The sequence below is a fragment of the Vulpes lagopus genome, chromosome 24 (genome assembly GCF_018345385.1).
Source record: "Vulpes lagopus strain Blue_001 chromosome 24, ASM1834538v1, whole genome shotgun sequence".
NCBI lineage: Eukaryota > Metazoa > Chordata > Mammalia > Carnivora > Canidae > Vulpes > Vulpes lagopus.
In genome coordinates, this window is record NC_054847.1 from 16,233,236 (window position 1) to 16,252,373 (window position 19,138).

At 40.9% G+C, this 19,138-nt stretch overlaps 1 protein-coding gene across 6 annotated transcripts in view; it reads right to left on the bottom strand.

Moving 5' to 3' along the window:
• Window positions 1-19,138, bottom strand: part of NCKAP5 (NCK associated protein 5) — a 947,236-nt gene that overhangs the window by 842,775 nt on the left and 85,323 nt on the right. For 4 of the 6 annotated variants that reach the window (XM_041739539.1, XM_041739533.1, XM_041739540.1 and 1 more), the window contains exon 1: window positions 12,543-12,784. The exons of 1 other annotated variant lie outside the window; for it this stretch is intronic. The gene's annotated coding sequence lies outside the window, so the exon portion shown is untranslated. Of the gene's footprint in view, window positions 1-9,484; window positions 9,529-12,542; window positions 12,785-19,138 lie in introns of those variants that run through there. One more of the 6 variants, XM_041739535.1, reaches the window with a different exon arrangement.

Below are 19,138 nucleotides of genomic sequence, written 5' to 3' on the forward strand. Positions count from 1 at the left end.
GATCCAAAATAATTCTTTGTCAACTGGGAGATGTTTTTGCCACCACCTTGTCCCCATAACGTAGGGGAATCAGCAATGATAGGAACAGAGTTCATTGGGGTGCTTGGTCAATAGCAGGTCCATGGGCTGGCGACTGGGGTACCCATAAGAGAGATTAATCATGAAGAGACACGATGAGCTATTCCAGGGGAAATGAGAACACTGAAGTGCAGACAAACTCAAGTTAGAAATCAGATGAATCAAAAGTGTGGAAGGGGCAGGAATCCAAGTTTAAGCACCATGTAGTAACCAATGGGTCCCACAGAAATGTTGCCTCATTCATGTCACCCTCAGTAGGATTTATCAGGCCACTTCCCTATGGAACAGCTATTCCTCAGGACATCTTATAGGCATCATTTGACCTCTGACAGGGTTGGTTAAAGCCTCTACTTTGCTTTCTGGTGCTCATTATTTGTTCTAAGCATTCAGTAGAGGGAACTGTGTCCACCAACATGGTACTCACACTCTAAACTATGTGCAGAGGGAGTGATTGGCTGGCTCAGTCAGAAGAGCACATGATTCAGGTTGTAGGTTCGAGCCCCACATTGACTGTACAGATACATTTTAAAATACACCTGCCGTGGCATGCAAACTTCTTCACTTTCTTCCATCCATGAATATATTATCTCTTTTTATGACCGTACTCAATTCCACCACTTCCTGCTCAGGCCCACATAGCTGCCTCCCTTCCTCCAGTGGCCTCTGCCCTTATGCACGGCATCACCAAATCACTCCTGTTTACTTGTGTCTTGTCTTCCACAGTCTATTTGGTACACACCAACCCCTTCCTTCCTCTTTCCGTTTCCATTGGGCTTATTAGTTTAGATTTACAAAGCCTGTAGATGGAAGAGGCCTTGGAATCCTCCACTTCAGTCTTCCTCAATGATGACAGTCCCATCATTGTCTGAGCACTTCCAGGGACAAGGGACAATTCATAAGGTCCCAGATTCCTTCTATGGATTTTCAAATGATCAAAAAGTCCTACGTAATATTAGGTTACAATTGCTTCTCTTTAATTTCTATCCTTAAGTAGTAGTGAAAGTAGTGTGTGTGTGTGTGTGTGTGTGTGTGTGTGTGTGTGTATTTGTTCACCAATGGACATGCCCCAGAATATTCACAGCAGCACCCCTGGTAATGATCCCAAACTGGAAACCATCCAAATGCCCACCAACAGCAGAAAAGACATATTATGATATAAATATAGTCATGCAATATAACATTATACAGCAATGAGCCTGAAATGTGATATGTAATGTGGATGAATTACACCATACAATTTGTTATGATGGAATATCATATATAATATGTGGTTCCATTCATATAAAGTTCAAGAACAGCCAAAATTCATCTATGCTACCAGAAGTCAGCATGCAGATTACCTTACGGACGTAACTGAAAGGGAACTTGAGGAAGGCTTCTGAGATGCTACTGTTTCTTGGTCTGACAGCTGGTAATACAGGTGTATTCAGATTGTAACCATTTGGCAAGCTGCTTACTTAGGTGCATTTACTACATGTATATTATACCTTAAAAAAAGTTTAAAAATCCTCTACCTCCTCCAAATAACCTGAATAAATAAAATTTCCTTAGCTATTAGAGATACGCGTTTTAGAATATTCAAGATCCTAGTCATCTACTTATAAAACCTCTGAATTTGGCAAAGATCTGCTCACTCCTTTGGCATTTAATCACATTGATTGGTTTGTAGTGTTCTGTAAATGTCCCATATGAGACTACCTCCTCCTCCAACATGTTGTGAACCCCATAAAGAAAGGTACTTTCCCTTTTGATTCCCTAGTAGCACATACATTCAGTGTCCATACTTTAAAAATACTCTTCCTCCCTCCTCGTCCTTAGCAATTGCAGATAAAAGAGATGAAATTTACATGGGACCTATTTGATTAAACAATCCAAGTATTTTCTTCCCTTTTTTAAGTCTTAATACTAATTCATCCAGTGAAGCCAAATAATTCTATTTTTCTCTTTTCCTTCAAGTTGATCTAAGGACTGACCTTTGCCCTGATTTATGAGCTCTTTTCAGATGTTTCCATATGGAGAGGTGGAGATTGTTAGCAAGCTGACCCGTCCGCAGCACTGATTCAGTATTCCTTACGTCCGTTCCTTTTGTTTTCATCACCATAAATTGACCTAATGTCTGTATCCCTTTCATATAATATTCTTTTCTCAAGGAAGAAATACTAATATGGACAATGAGAAGATGAGAAAGAACCATTCTTATTCATGTGAGGTTAGTTAGTGGCATTGTCCTTCCTGATGGGCTAAATAGAAGGTAAGATAAATAAGTAAGAGCACACAAACCACATCTCTAATGGAAAGAAAGAATTCAGAATTCTACACCATGGCATGAAAATAATGCTTTCGACGTTGATAAGGCTCCTGGCTGATAACTTATCTTTCCAGAGCAAATACTGTAAAAAATCTACAGGATTTCATATCATGAATGCTGTTTTTCTCTCTGCTCACACACTCATTTGCACACTTGGCACCTGGCATGCACAACGTTTGCTGAATTTTTCTCTTCCACTTTGCAGTTTTTCCCAGAGAATATTCACAGGCATCAGTAACCTCCATGGACAAACGATAAAGAGAGAGGCCAGCTTCTTGACCATATTCATATTCACTATCACCAGCTGCCTTTGTAACCAATGATTCAGTTTATACAAGTACAGCCCACCCTGTCCCAGGTTTTCTAAATAGAAATAGATAGGTAGATATAAATAGGAAAGTATGAAACTATGAATCTGGGAAAACTCTTCCCAAGCCCGTTGAAGAACTCTCTCTAAAAAATTGAAGACACATGTCTGCTCTTTATAAGGATCACACAAAACAGAGAAGGAAAATCTAAGAAAGCCACTCATGCAGAAACTATTTAATCAAAGAGTAAAGACAATTATAACATCTGTTAATCTTCTGTGGAGGTTATAATTAAATGCTTTGGGGAAACACCCTTTCAAGGGTGATCCTTTAACATCTGTTGTGAGGACACACAGCATTGTGCAGTGACGAATCACTTCAGCACTTTGGGAGAATGGGACTTCTGGGGACCACAAACACTGCAAGAGCCCCCACGCACGCAGCCCAGACCTGTGCCCACTGTCCTGGGGGGGAGGGGCTCTGCTCCTCAGTGCTTTGGATAATTGTCTATATGGTGAGTCAGAGCGCAGTCATTGTGTGTTAAGGAATAACGGCATCACAGGTCCAGATATGGGCTTGAGACTATCTGATCTCTGCCTTCACTTTGCAGGTGGGGCCACATGATCCTACAGTTGGCTTATGGTGGTTTAAAGGCAGGGTTGTTCAATTCTCCTTCCAAGTTACATTCCACCCCACCATGCTGCTGCCTCTTTGGTTTTTCTCTTGGGCTTGGATTTTGGATGTGTTCTTTAACAGGATCAGCATTATAAAGAGGCCCTAGGGGTTTTGAAGTTTATGAAGAAGTGGGAAGACTGAAATGACTCCCTTCTTTATCTTCCAGTCTGCTAAGAAACACCCACCATCTTCACTTCCCCTCGGCTCTCCTTTCTGGGGAGCATGAGAAGGAGAGAGAAATGAAGATGAAGGAGAATGGCAAAAAAAAAAAAAAAAGAAAGAAAGAAAGAAAAAAGAAAATAGAAGGAGAGATGGAGAGAGGGGTAAGATTGAGAGAAATAGGGATGGAGAAGTAAGATGGGGTAAGGGTGACAGAGATGGGGAGGAGGTGGGGGCAGGAAGAGCTAGGGAAGTTGGTTCCCAGGAATGCAAAAAAAGTGTATCTAAGAAAGACCTCATCAAAAGGAGCTAGACACTCCTTATATCCCCATCCTACTCCATAACCTTGTTCCACTATACTTCGAATAAGCAGTTTTACACATACAAAAGACCACAGGATTTGGCACTTTTGCTAAACAAAACTCAGAGCTAATAAAGCGGGGGCATCACGTAAACAGATGCAATGTGTTGCACAATGAAAAACATGTCCATATGGTGAGAACATAATAAATGCTTTCATGGCCGGGAGGGGTTTGGGAGTGGACAGTCTTCTTGGTAGTTGTTTGGAGCTGCAAATACTGGTATGTAACAAAATGCTGGGCAGGTGAGGCTCTTGACATTTGGTGTTGGGATTACACAAGTCGCTATGACCTGGATGCATAGTGTTGTCATCAGCCCTCCCATTCTCCTTCTAGCAATCACCTACTTACAAGGGCCCGTAATGTCATCAACAATGAGAAGCCAATAATGGTGATATTGGTCACTATGTACTGTGAGTCTATTTTTTTGCTGGCACTCTAGGTACCTCATCTCATTTAGTCCTCACAATGATTCTATAAGGCTGTAATAGAATCAAAATATCCAGGTCAAAGTCTTACTGGGCAATCTGGAACAAACTGACCTCTCAGTACGTTGCTTTTCTCATTTAGAAAATAGGAGTCAGAGGAATACTATCTCAGAGGGCTATCTCGAGGATTAGATGAAACAGCATTAGTAGAAAGTACGACAGGACCTGACATATTGAAAGTAGTTCATAAATATTAGGTGAATATATTATTGCTATTACTACATTTTATGGACAAGGAAAGTGTGTTCAGTGAAGTTAAATAACACACCCCACATCAATAAAGATCAAAACAGAAACTGAAGTCCAGGAATACCCAAGGGTAAATGCCACATAGGCCTGAGCTGTGTCTATTTGTTTCTGTTACTCTGTTAACTGACTCCGAAGGTCCTGATCTTCCTAATATGTGATGCAGTCTTTCAGGAAAAAGGTATCCAGAGCATCTCCAGCCCAACCTGGGAAACATAAAAGGGTACTCAGTTTAAGACATTATCCTCTTTCTAATCACTGTCCTCATCAATAAGAGCAGAGAAATCCTTGTCTCGTCTCTTCTTCCTTTATTCTCATGACTTTAGAGCTCCCATCTGATAAATGCCATGAATACTGAAATTTACATGACTAGAAATAAACAGGCACTCATCATTGAAAGTTAGGTTAAAAGGGGGCACCTGGCTGGCTCAGTAGGTTAAGTGTCTGCCTTTGGCTCAGGTCACAATCTCCGGATCCTGTGACGGATCCTAGCATCAAGCTCCCCCTGGTCAGTGGGGTATCTGCTTCTCTCTCTCCCTCCCCCCTCTGCCCCTCTCTCCTGCTTGTTCTCCCTGTCCCTTCCTCTCTCTCTCTCTCTTACTCTCTCAAATAAAAATCTTTTAAAAATTATTACAATTTTTTAAAAATTAAATTAGGTAAAAAAAATAATAATAATGCCATGCCTTTGTGCCTTGAGTCCACAGGCATTTGAATGTCATGAGATTTGAATGTCCTAGATTGAGTACAAAAAGGAATGTGTTCATAAGTATAAAAATGGAGAGGCCAAAGCATTAAATCAAAATCAGAAAACTTGTTTATATCCATCCATTCCCCTCAAATTTGCTCGGTACCTACCATTTGCCAGCCAGTGTTCTGGGTGCTAAGTTTACAATATTAAACAGGGTAGACAAGGCTTTGCCTTCATGGAACTTATAGCTTAGACGGGAAGGTGTTCTTAATCAAATGTTGATCATACATTTAATTACACTAGTGACAAATGCTATGGAAAACAAGTACCTGAGGCTATCAGAGTGTATAACAAGTAAGAAAAGACTTCCTGTGGGGCCATTTGGTGGAGCAGCAGTTGCCCCAACCTGGATCTGTAGGGAGAAGGGAGCTTTCTGAGAAAGAAAGATTTCAGTTGGTGGGAGGAGCTGAAAACAGCCAGGGAGTATGAAGGGAAGAGCCCTGCCCTAATCCACTGAATGACTTTAGAAAAGTCAGCTCATTTCCCTACAGCTATCCTCTCCAGGCCTTGCTTACAGGTGAGAGGTCACAAGGTAGAGGCAAGGTTGCGAGCAGGCAGGCATGGAAAATAAAAGTGATAGGGAATGTAAGGAGGCTCTCCCGTTCTCACATATTCTCTTGATTCTCCTTCCCTGTGTATAAATCAAGGCCTTCTTATCACAGAATGAGAAAATTCTGGTCCATGTGCAGAAAACAGAAAACCCATTTTTGTTGAGAAATGGGGCTCACTCAAATGTAGGAAGCAAGTATAAATCATTCCTAGGATAAGAGAATCATTTGTTTCTCCCATATTCAACATCCGATACTAGATCCTGGAAGGCTCAGAGACCAGCGCTCCAACTCCAAAAGAAATGTCGTGTATAGATTGTATGCCTTGGCATCCAGAGTCCTGGTTTGATTGATGGGCTATTAATAATCTATCTAAACTCTACAATTTCCCCCTAAGACAACAATTAAAATGAAATGTTAAGACTTCTTATTTCTCCAGATAGAAAGAATTACAATGCACTTGAAAAAAATCACTTTGGTAGTTTTACTGCTCTTGATCAGTTGTTCAAAATAAATAAATAAATAAATGCCTTCAACAAGGTAACTGTTGCAACTGGTATGTGAAATGTTTTTTCAGTTTAATAAGGCCCTCTACTGGCAATCTCCAAAAACACAGTCTCTTTCAAACAGTTTAAAGTATTTTAACTACTCCCAATGATAGTATCACACATTACGGATTACACAAATCTGGGCTGAAAGGATGAGTGAGAAGAAAATAGGAAAGGAAATATATAAAGGTCATTTTGAATGAACCATTCATTCACTATTCATAACTTACATAAGGTATCGTTTGCTTTCTTCTGATGAAGCTATTCCAGATGTTAAGGGTACACAGAAACAAAGGATATTTATCACATTAAAATTACTGAATATTTGTGGAGCCATAAAACCAAATTATGAATGTTATTTACCAACTACAATGAACCAGATCATTTCCATTTACTCAAGTGTGAGTAGTTGACTATAAGTAGAATTTTTTAAAAATGTTGGATGCAGACTCTTTCAATTGCTTCTGATAAGGCACCACTGATAACTAAGTTCCCTTGCTTGATAACTGACCAAAAAAAAAAAAAAAATTTGTATATGATGACTTCAGAACTTAACTTTGTACATAAGAAGAATGTTTTAAAAGTAGGTTACCTTTGACGCATTTGTCAAAGGGCTGGCGGGACAAATGGAAAAATTTAATTATAGATTCCAGAAAATTAAGTAAATAATTTAAATGAGGCAATCAAGAACTTTACAAAGAATATTTTTAACAGAAATGTTATAATAAATTATTTGACTCAACAATGAACATTAAAAATGAGCACTAAAGACACAGTTAATCTACAATTGTGATAGAATTCCACTGGAGAAGAGAGAAGAAGATGTGGGAGATACAAAAAATATATACTGTCTATAGTAAGAGGATATAAATCAATTTTCTATTATAAATAGATGCAAAGCATTATTTAGAAACATTACATAAAAACAGCTACTTTTAGTAGAAAAATTCTCTGAGGAACGGGAATGGAAAGGGGAAGAAGGCTGGGGGACTGCAAGGTATATAGATCTTTATATACACATGCAATGTAAACATATACATAGCACTATATATGTACATATTTATATATGCTATATGCAATTACATATTCACATAAATATTTTAGTATTATTTGGCTTTTTAAGATATAATCATGTATTGCTTTGATTTTTTAAAAAATATTTTTTAAAGATTTTATTCATTTATTTGACAGAGAGAGAGAGGGAGAGAGAGAGAGCACGAACAAGCAGGAGTAGCAGCAGAGGGAGAAGGAGAAGCAAGCTCCCCACTGAGCAAGGGGCCTGACGCAGGGTTTGACTCCAGGCTTGAGATCATGACCTGAGTCAAAGGCAGATGCTTTAACTGACTGAGCCACCCAGATGCCGCTTATTTTTAAAACTTTTCTAATAACACATTACCACTGACAATGGAACCATTTGAGACATACCTTTGGGGCTGACCTGAATCAGGTTTAATTTGCCCAATGAAGCAAGTACCCTTCATAGAGCAGTTTGTCAGACATGCATCTTGACAGAAGAACATTTATTCCCACATTTCAGAACTAATAGCTCTTTCTTTCAACACCATGATATGTATCTGCCATATTATTGACTGAGTTTATATTCTACAATGTTGGGTTTGCGACTTTCCTCTTGAACTCAGTCCATTGGTTTCCTATAGTCTATCCAAATTCTATCAAAGGAATCACTAATCCAGAAAGTTTATTTCTAAGAAAGAGAGATCTGATTTCTTGCCCTGAAAATACCAAGATTAATTTATGTAACCACTGGGAAGTACCTTGTGTAATTGAGGCTTCCAAACCAACACGACACACTCCATTAGACAAGTATGTATTGGGGCATAGTAAATGTTGTGGGTAATGTTCTATGCATCTGAGAGATTTATTATTTCATCTGTAAGAAAACACAACTGGGAATCCTAAGTTCCAAAGGCATTAAACTTTGTAGAATTAGAGAGTTAGAGAAAAACAAGGCTATAAGAGACCTGATGTTTAACTGGTTCTAGTCTAGGAGTTGGCCAGTGTTCAACCATTCTGGCTATTTACATCCACAATCACAAAATACTACCACTTCAATTGGTAAACTTCTTAGGTACCAACCAATTGTCCAACCATCATTTCCATTTTTTTTTTTAACTTGAATCACCTGGATTATACTCTTGACCAAGCTGAATTCAGTCTACCAACACCCATATCAAGAACACAATCTTGGGCTAGCCTGCAAGAGAATTCATATCTGAGATTAAAAGAAAAACAAATACCAAAGGACTGGGCTTGTGCTTTGGACACAAAAACTAGAAAAATGTGAAAACTAGAAATGAAAAACTAGAAAATGTGAATCACCAGTTCACCAGTTGACACCAGAAGTGTTCATATGATTTGTTGATTTGTTGTGAATCTTCCAATACAATCAATCCAGAAGACAAGAAAAATCAAAGTTACCCCATTAGCAAAGCTCATGAGGAAAAAGAAAAAAAACACTTTTCATATCCATAAAATAGTGCAATGAAAAGTTAAGACTGTGGGCTTGGGGTTCAAATCCTGATCTTGTCTCTTACTGCCCATGTGACTTTCACCCATTACCTCATCTTTCTAAAACTCAGTACCCTTGCTTTGAAAATGTGTATAGTGGTCATAATGAGATAGCATGTGCAAAGAGCTTAGAAATGTGCCTGGTATCCTGTAATGACTCAATAGTGATTAGGGGGAAGAAAACAGTTAAATCTTCTCTTATAGTTCCCATTAAGTATGCATTCATACACTTTTATTCATGATTTATTAGAAACTCACTCTGTGCCAGGTGCTGAGCTATGCATGGGATTACAAATTGGCAAGGCCCTGGAGAATAAATTGGGTGGATGGAGAAGTGCCCGGGGCAAAACCCCATAAAGGTGTAGGGGTGTGAAAGAACATACAAGCCCAGCATGTTCAGGTAACAGAAAGCAGTGTGGGTAGCTAAGCCAGTTATTTCCATGCAAATCATCTGAGGAACTTTTTAACAATGTCTGGATCTGAACCCTACCTTGGAGATGCTGATTCATGAAGTCTGGAGTGGGACATGGGCATCTGCAAGGTAAATAATGACAATAGCTAATACTCATTAGTACTTAATATATGCCTGGCATTGTGCTGTTTTCACTATATTAATTTATTTAACCCACCCCCATGTCTTCATGAAGTAGTGACTCTTATTAGCCACATCTTAAAGATATGAAATTCAAATGGAAAAGTTCAGTGAATTAACCAAGATCGTAAAGCCAGAATGTGGTATAAGCAGCATGTGAGCCTGGGCAGTCCAGTTCCAGATACCAAGTCCTCCATCACTATGCGGTGCTGCCCCTGGACCTTCAGTGGAAGGTTCAGATGAGCTGTCAGGCCAGGAAGCTCCAGGAGAAATATGGATGTACGTGCGGAGGAATGGAGAAGAATGAGCCAGAGTAGGTTGGCAGATATCACTTCAGGAAGAGCCCTGTTTGCATGCTCGGGAGTCCGGCCTTGAAGAATGTAAAGCCACTCAGCACAGTTACGTATTAATTTGTCAACCAAGTGCAGAGGCCTGGGTGTTTGATGAAGGAAAAGGGATACTTAAGTTTAACATATTCACATATTCATTTATTTATTATAAATTGAATGAGGGACACCTGAGTGGCTCAGTGGTTGAGCATTTGCCTTTGGCACAGGGCATGATCCTGAAGTCCTGGGATGGAGTCCCACATTGGGCTCCCTTCATGGAGCCTACTTCTCCCTCTACCTAGGTCTACTCTCTCCGCCCCCCACCCCCCGTGTCTCTCATGAATAAATAAATAAAATCTTTAAAAAAAAATAAAAATAAATTGAAGAAGGACTCTGGTGCTATGATATAGGGAGTATTAAAACATAGCCCTTGTTTTCAGTGGAAAGAGAGATTTATCTGGCAAAGGGCCCCAGATCTCACAGCAAAAGGTAACACAAGATATCATGAAAGACCAAAGAAGGAAATCATCACTACAACTCCAAGAGTTCACGGAAGGATCTGATAGGCAGGGGTATCAGAAGCAAGGGAGGCTCCAGAGAGAAAAGCAATGCAGGGTGTGAGTGAGATCAAACTGAATGTTGGGATGTGAGATCCAGGCCACAGCGAGAGAAGGAAGAGGGAGGAGGAATCAGTGAGAAAGTGAAGAGAACATTCTACCGGCAAGGGGGGCTCCAAAGAGGAGGAAGAAAAGCAAAATGTGGTCAATAAAAAATAATTTTTAAAAAGTCTAAGACTTGAAAGTAAAGCAGAAGCACAGAATGTCAGGGCTGGGACCCACCTGACATCTTGTGACCTGTACACGACGCCAAATGCCTTCATTACTTTCAACTGTGAGAATCACCCCCCTTCGCCTTTTGGCCATCGACTGCAAAATAATCACAGAGATCTCTTTGGCTCCCTAGCAAAAAGAATGAGGAACAGAGACATTTAAAAGCATACTCAGGGCCAAAGACAAAACAAGAGCAGGGCCAGACCACTTTATCTACACCTTCACACAGCCCTGTTCCTATAGTAAGACCCAGCAACCACACATGGGTCCAAAGTCTTCTATAATCTTTAGGAATCGAAATGTGGAAGGCAAGCCAGGATGAGTACAGGAAACTGAGTTTCTAGTTGTAGCTCTGCCACCATCTTTCCAGGTGACTCTGGGCAAATCATTTCCCTTCCTTGTGCCTCAGGTTTTCTTCTGTAAAAGGATGAGCTCTAATAGTGTGATAGGTGTTTTAGTAGCAGATCCCTTATTTTAAATGAAAAGTCACCAAAAGCACTGACTTTCAAAACATGAGCCATACCTAAGCAGGGTGCGCTTTGATGGAAAAAAATCAGGGGCTGACAAACAAGCAGGATGTCGCCCACCCTAGAAATCCATGGAAAAGGGTGGAATATTTAGGACCGTTCTGGCACTGGCTTCTCAGAATGCTCTGAAACCAGACAAAGTAGTGAAGGCTGTCCTGCTCTTCTGGGCTAGTGACAGAGCAGCTGAATTGAAAAAGCTGAGTCTCCAGGAGTGAGTCACAGAGTTCGCGGGCAGGAGCTAACAGGCTAAGAGCCACTTCTTGCCAATCCATGCAGCAGGGCTGTCAGTTCTAGATGGCAGGAATCAGCTGTGATTTGCCAGTGACTGCAAGGCGCTGAAGAGCAAACCTAGCAGCCCAAAGCGCACAGCAGACAGCCAAACGCACACGTCCCTAAAGCAGAACTTCCAGGTGGCCCCGTGCTACTGTAATAAAGAGGGGGCCTACATCCAGGCTGGAGGCATGAGGAGCCCACTCTTCCTATTCCCCCAAGAATATCTGGGCAATTTTAAAGAGTCAGAGGGAAAGTCAGAGAGAAGCATGGATCTTGAATCCAAACCTGAATGTCAAAATTTGACTTTTTCAATAGTACATTAATTCAAGTTCCTCCCTCAGAAGACAAGTCAGAACAGTGAACATTTCTCCAGAAACTCAGTGGGAAAATATCCAGATCGGAACAGTTTCAATTTCAAAACATTTTTCTATACTTTCAAATTCCCCAAGAATGAATGAGCCTGGGTGTGTATGTGTGTGTGTTTGGGGAAAGGGTGTAGGCAGGAGGGAACAAGAAAGACACTGTAAACAACATGAGCATATTAGAAATCTATAAACCACAGAAAGGATCAGAGACAAAACCCCAAAAATGCGTTTCCCCTTCCAGCACAGCAATTAAAAATTAGTCTATAGTTTTCTATTAAAACTCCTAGGTCAACCTAATAGTTTTTTGTATGGTTGGTTGCTTTTCATCTGAAAAAAAAAAAAAAAATTCCAACCTCCCAGCAGAAGCAAAAGAGGACTAGAAATTCTGTGTTATCTACACCCCGTGCCTGTTCCCAGACGAGGAGTCCTCTGCACCTACCACCCGCAATTCAACGCACTATAATTACAAGGAACAGACGCATACTTGTTGTGGCAGCCCAGAGAGCCTGTAGAAACACCTAAACATCATCATCTCACTTTAAAAGGAAAACAAGCTGTATAAATAAGAAAAATTGTTACAAGAGTGTAAAGTAAAAAAATTAAAATTAAAATTAAAATTAAAAAAGCCTTACTTGTAGTTAGGTCTTCAGTCAACACATATCACAGTCCTGGGGACAGACACAGGCACGGCTCTCTCCAGCTAAAAATTTCCTCCCGAGCTTATCCTCTGTTTATTTTTGAAGCATTAAAAGGCTGTGCTAAGAGAACACGCTGGGTTTTCCTGAACATCCAAAGCAGCCGCAAAGTCCTGCAGCAAATTCGGAGCAAGTTTGCGGAGACTTGCTCCCTGGGCTTCAGCTCCGTGGTTGCTCCGAGCTTGTAAATACAAGCTCCGTGGACAAAGTCCCAAATGACATCACTGGCAGCTGCTTATTGTTGAGTCTTTATTAACTGACTGTCAAAAAGAAAGGAGGGGGTGGGGAGCAAGAGTATCTTTTCTGCAGCAAAATCAGCATCTCGGAGCGGATTCCAGTTATACATGCGTAAATAATCCCATTGATTCAAATTTTCAAGAACCTGGTTTTTCTCAGGTCAAGCCTTTCTCCGGAAAAAAAGACACAGAACTGACGTTGCATAAACTGAAGACGTGGAGGGAAAAGTTTGCAATGCCAGCCCGGCCTCATGGAGCAGTTTACCCACCTGTTTCCAGTCTCCTTTAGAGTTTGAGGATTCTCAAATGTGAATATTAATTATGTCTTCTGTGGCCTAACAACTTTCCTGTGATCTACAAGCCTGCCTAATGTCTTTCCTAAGTGGATTGTCTTAGGGTGCAACTCTTTTGATTTTTTTTTTAAGATTTTTATTTATTTATTCATGAGAGACAGAGGGAGAGAGAGGGAGAAGCAGGCTCTCTGTCGGGAGCCCTATGCAGGACTTGATCCCAAGACCCCAGAATCATGACCTGAGCCAAAGGGAGATGCTCAAACACTGAGCCACTCAGGCACCCCGTTGCGGGGGTGTGAGTGGCTCAAGTTTTTCATCTTGGAGTAGAAGAAAGTGTTCTGTGAAACGCAGGCAAAATTTTGTGTATATGTGCAAATAGGTGGATTTTTTTTTAAGATTTTATTTATTTATGCATGAGAGACACAGAGAGAGAGAGAGAGGGGCAGAGACACAGGAGGAGGGAGAAGCAAGCTCCATGCAGGGACCCTGACATGGGACTCAAACCCGGGACTGCAGGATCAGGCCCTGGGCTGAAGACAGTGCTCAACTGCTGAGACACCTGGCTGCCCTAGGTGGATTTTTTTCTAAGGAGAGTGCTGGAAGCTTTCTTTACATTCTCAAAAAAATTTTTTTTTAATTTTATTTTAATTCCAATGTAGTTAACATACAGTGTTATATTAGTTTCAGCTGTACAACAAATTGTTTCAACACTTTCATATCTTACTCAGCGTTCATCAAGATAAGTGTACTCTTAATCCCCTTCACCTTATTTCACCAGATTCTCAACATTTTAATGAACTACTTGCACCATCCCAATCGTGCCAAAAAAATAATAATAATCTTTGCCAAGTATCTATAATATTTTCAACGCAGTACTATAAGCCTCAGCCCACTTCCAACCAGCAAGACAAAAATGGGCACTTTCCTGCCTGTTTTCCACTCTCTCCTGGAATCTCTCCTTCTGTCAACTGCTTCTAAAGGTTTTTTATAGTTCTCTCCCCACCCACCCCACCCCCACCTAGGGAAATCCACAAATCCTCCACCAAGTCTCTCTCGTGAAGCTCAATGCTGTAGACTACTGTTCTCCTTCCTTCCTCTGAACTGCTATAATGATGCTGACTATTTATATTTATTTGCAGCTTTTTATATACTGACTTGTATTTTTAGCTTGTTTTGTAGCCATCTGTGTTCTGTCTCCCCAACCCAGTTTGACAGGTCTTTGAGGGCAACCATTGTGTTGTGTTATTTGTTTACACCAAATCGCCTGCCATAGTCAATCTTAAACAGAAATGGGGGGAGGGCGCTAAGAATGGAGGCAGGAATAAGGTTGGCGGATTCCATGGAATGGGTGTATATTTAGATTAAACACTCTCCTGGCCCTTAGAAAACAATGACCTCACATCTCTCCGCTTGCCCACAGTGGATGCTTACTGCATATCCAAAAATTATTTTCTCAAAGAGCAGTGGTAGATTATTAGTTTGATAGGCCCCCAAATACTCCACTTTCATATAGGAATTATGTAAAGACAGTGCATATCTCCTATGGGTTTAAACCAACACAATATTTATGGAAAGCAAATTAGAAATACCTTAAGATTTTCTAGATACAAATCCTTAGAGCCAGCTATTCCACTTTTCCAGAGTGATCCCATCAATAAGTTCACAAAAGAGTTTAAGGATGTAAGCCCAGAAATGTTCTTTGCAGAATTATTTGTAAACCAATAAAGAAAGCAGAGATAACTTCAATATCCATCAGTATGAGAAAAGTTAAGTTATAGAAATTATGGTACATGCAGAGTACGGAAAACTTGGAAGGGGTGAAAAACCTGAGGTAACTGTGCATATACCGATATGGAAAGTAGTTGCTTGTTGAATGAATAAAGCAAATTGCAGTATAGATAATAGCATATGATGGAGGAATTACACAAATTATTAACAGTGGCTATCTTTGAGGAGTGAGAGAGGGGAACTTTCATATCTCTATGCTTATGGGTGGTTTGATCTTTTTTTTTCAATGAGCATGTTCCACTTTGTTATTAAAAATAATAAAAGTACATGACTATATGATTTTCCAAATAAATCATGAGAAGAGACTAGCTATTTTTTTAGCAAATGTCTAGCATATAGTAGGTGCTCACTAAAGATAAATCGATTGAACATATCTTTTTGGAGTTTCTAGGAGGATACAGCAGTACAAGGGGATGGGATGGGATAAAGAAGATCCAGTACCAGACACTGGATTTTCATTCCTGATCAGATGATCAATCCCCCTTTCCATTACATTGGAGAAATGGTTTGAAAACCTCTTAGACTTTGTCCACCTTAAACAGTGATTAAAGTCAAGTGTTCAGAACATAAAGTGCTGACCTTTCTGTTGTGCAATTGCTGTTTGACAAATGGAATTTTCAGGTAAGACAAGTATGAACCGCTCTGGTTCTGTTTGCTGATTGCTAGCAAGCACAGGAGGAAAAGTCAGAAAGCTTGTAAGGGCACAGGTTTGCCCAGCTCCTTGTCATGGCTGGTCTAACATTAAGAAACTCTCCAGAGGAAGGTTAGAAAAGTCTAATCCATAAAGAGTCTTCAGAGCTCTGTTAAGGACTCCAGGCTTTGAAATTCAGGAGTCTGGGGGTGATGGCACAATGCCCAGGTCTGTCTCCTCCCCACACGGCCTGTAAGACCTCTATAATGGAAACCCACAGGCGTAAGCCATGTATTAGACACGATATTTTTCTTTAGGGAGAAAAAGTCCAAAAGCAAGAACAACTGAAAATTTCCAACAAGGTAAGAGGTTTTTTCAAAGCACTATTTCCGTTCCTCTAGAGAAAACATTCTGGAGTCTTGTCTAACTTCCTAGTGAGAAGGTATCTTATGTCTGTAATAATTTCAAGGAAAGCACAGCCCATATTTCCCACATGTTTTTATTTTGCTATGATGCACACATTACAGGAAACTGAGGCCAGATTCTATTTAAATGAACATTAGGAGCCCCTTGGGTACGATAAGATCACACTTTCTTAAGGGAAAGTTAAAGGCAAATATTTAACTTGACTTACAACTTAGTATAAAATTAAATAAGGGTAAGATGTTGGGGGGGACTGTTTTTCCCACCTCTACCAGGTGATCATTAACGCTGCTGCCCAAATTACCTCACCTGTTAAGATGCTTAGCTCACCTCCCCTTCAGCTTCATTCAGGCAATCCCCTCTCTCCTACGAGACCTGCCCTAACTCATGGAGGACTGCCAGGTGGTGTTATAACAGGCATACGAATGTCCATTTATCTGCTCCATTTTCAAAAGTCTTGTACTGTATTCTTCATGGTTGAGTGTTTTCTGGAAAATCCCCATAGTCTGAGATGGTAATCAGATCTGCAAGCTGTGAAACACAGCCAAGCGGTCCCTTAGAGGTGCCTGCTGGTGATGGTCGTGTATTATTGGGGGACCTACCAAGACTATCATCACAGGTACAGTTTTTGTATCTGCAGTATCTGATTTCCCCTCTCTCTGTCTCTTATCCCCAGAAGCAAATATAGCTACTGCCATTTATTAAGCGTTTATGTGTACTATTTGCCTTATTAAATGCATTATCTAATTTGCCTTTAAAACAACCCAGTGAGTTATGTTCTATTATTATCACGCCCCTTTTACAACTAAGGAAACTGAGGCCCACAGAGATATGTTACTTGCATAACTTTGACTACAGCCACACAAATAATAAGAAGTAGATCCACCATTTCAACTCAGGTCTCTCTGACATTCCAGGGTCCTGGGGTGGCCTAGATCCCTTTGAGGGTTACAAATCCTAAAAAGAAGTTTCAAAAACCAATATGAATAATGACAAATTGGAATTAGAAGCATGTAGCCATCATTAAAGCACTCCATTCTGGCGATTCCTGGGTGGCTTGGTGGTTTAGCGCCTGCCTTCGGCCCAGGGCGTGATCCTGGAGACCCGGGATTGAGTCCCACGTTAGGCTCCCTGCATGGAGCCTGCTTTTCCCTCTGCCTGTGTCTCTGCCCCACCCCCTGTGTCTCTCATGAATAAATAAAATCTTTTTAAAAATAAATAAATAAAAAATAAAGCACTCAATTCTGATTCCTATATATGATACATGACAATAGACACTCAATAGGCTTTCAGACTTCAATCTCAAAGTAGTGTGACTTCTGCTCCTTCCCATAACACAGTCACTCTGCTTAGCTCTTAGAGGAGATATGGTGTAGGCCTCAAAGCAGGTGCAGGGATGCCTGGGTGGCTCAGTGGTTGAGCATCTGCCTTCGGCTCAGGGTGTCATCCCAGAGTCCCGGTATCAAGCCCCACATCAGGCTCCCCACAGGGAGCCTGCTTCTCCCTCTGCCTATGTCTCTGCCTCTGCCTCTCTGTGTGTCTCTCATGAATAAAGACTTATACTTCTAACTCCATTAAAAAAAAAAAAGGCAAGTACAAAGACCAATGATAGGAATCATTCTCACAGGACTCAGGCCCAGAGCATCACTGGTGGAGTAAATTCTTCATGCTCTTGGAGACAGGCAAGATCCAATTGTGAGGGAAAAATATCGAAGAGCAGGCATTTAAGTGTGTTTCCTTCTTACTTTTGTACAGAGCCTTCAGTAACTCATAATCCTTTGCTCCAGTATCTGTTTTTTCTTGCGGAGCTAATGGTTCTGCCAATGCGTGAAAGAGAACCTGTTGTCAGCCGGCCTACTCCGTAAAAGTGAATATGATCAAAAATAGGAAGCAGAAGAGAATTTAGAAGGAATAACATAGGAACACCTCTGTGTTCAAACCAGCCTGGTTTGTTAGAGTGAGTCTTTAGGGGCCCTGAGAATCTGCATGTTTGAGAAGTGGCCCCAACATTCTCATGCAGGTGGTCCTCAGACCATATCTTAAGAAACACTGATTATAACAAGAGAAATGAATATAAGACCTTCTTGTCTGCAACCAGACATTGATAAGGACCCAGTGGCTTCGTCCAGTTTCCTCAGGAAAGAGCACCGTGACCAACAAGCAAATTCCCGTTAACTGTTATCGACATGGATCGCATCTGACACAAAATTGGTACACAAAATGCAACTTGGAAGAGATAAAACAGGTGCCACACTAATGGTACAAACACATAGTCAGATAAAAACATTTTCAGGCTTTAATCGCTGCAGATGTTACAGTAGTCTCCGTACATAAATCAAATAAAAACAAGAGTAAACCATCAAGTGTGAAGTCCAACGAAGTTCAGATTACTCTCATAACAACTGCTTTGATGCATTTCATGATATATCAAGTTTCAAACTTCCAAATGCTTTTTTCCTCCTTGGGAGGAATGGGAGGGGGGTCGCTTGCTGGTACCCTCAACTCACATGTAGTTTACTGGGTTGTGGACATTATTGGGGCACCAGGGATCTCTGGAGTGGGGCTGCTACAGCAAACATCTGTTGAGAAAGGAGGTGAAGGGGAAAGATGTAAAATTTGACCTACCATGAAAATCTGTCCTGGAAATGGGGTGCTATCCCCTCCATGCATTTGCTTTCCCACCCAGCTCAGGCTCCAGGTCCAGCCCTAGAGGAAGAGTGGGGGTTAATGTTCCTCAGGCATGAGAAGACTCTTGATGAAAGGCCCCATGTAAGGATAAAGTATCACCATGACGTTGGAGGATTTTATTTCAGCCTCCTCATTGTGTTGTTGACAGTGCATACTGTGAGTTTGACATTTTTAACTACTTTGCTTGCCCCAAATAAAAAGGGCTGGGCCGGAGGAGGTGGGAAAGGGGGAGGGGGAGGGGAGCCATATTCTCCCCCTGACTCGGGTCTTGCACCACTCTGATGTACAGCATTCAAGTCCAGTTTGCACGCCGAGTCCAACAATGCTACCTCAGAGATTTATGCAAATTCATTAAACTACAAGATGCAAGTTGCATTCCTTTCAACCTGAGAATGGAGTCCTCCTGAAACCAGAGCCTGAAGGAGGCCTCAAGGGACACGGCTGTCCACTAACTGAGAAAGCCTGTGGGGATTG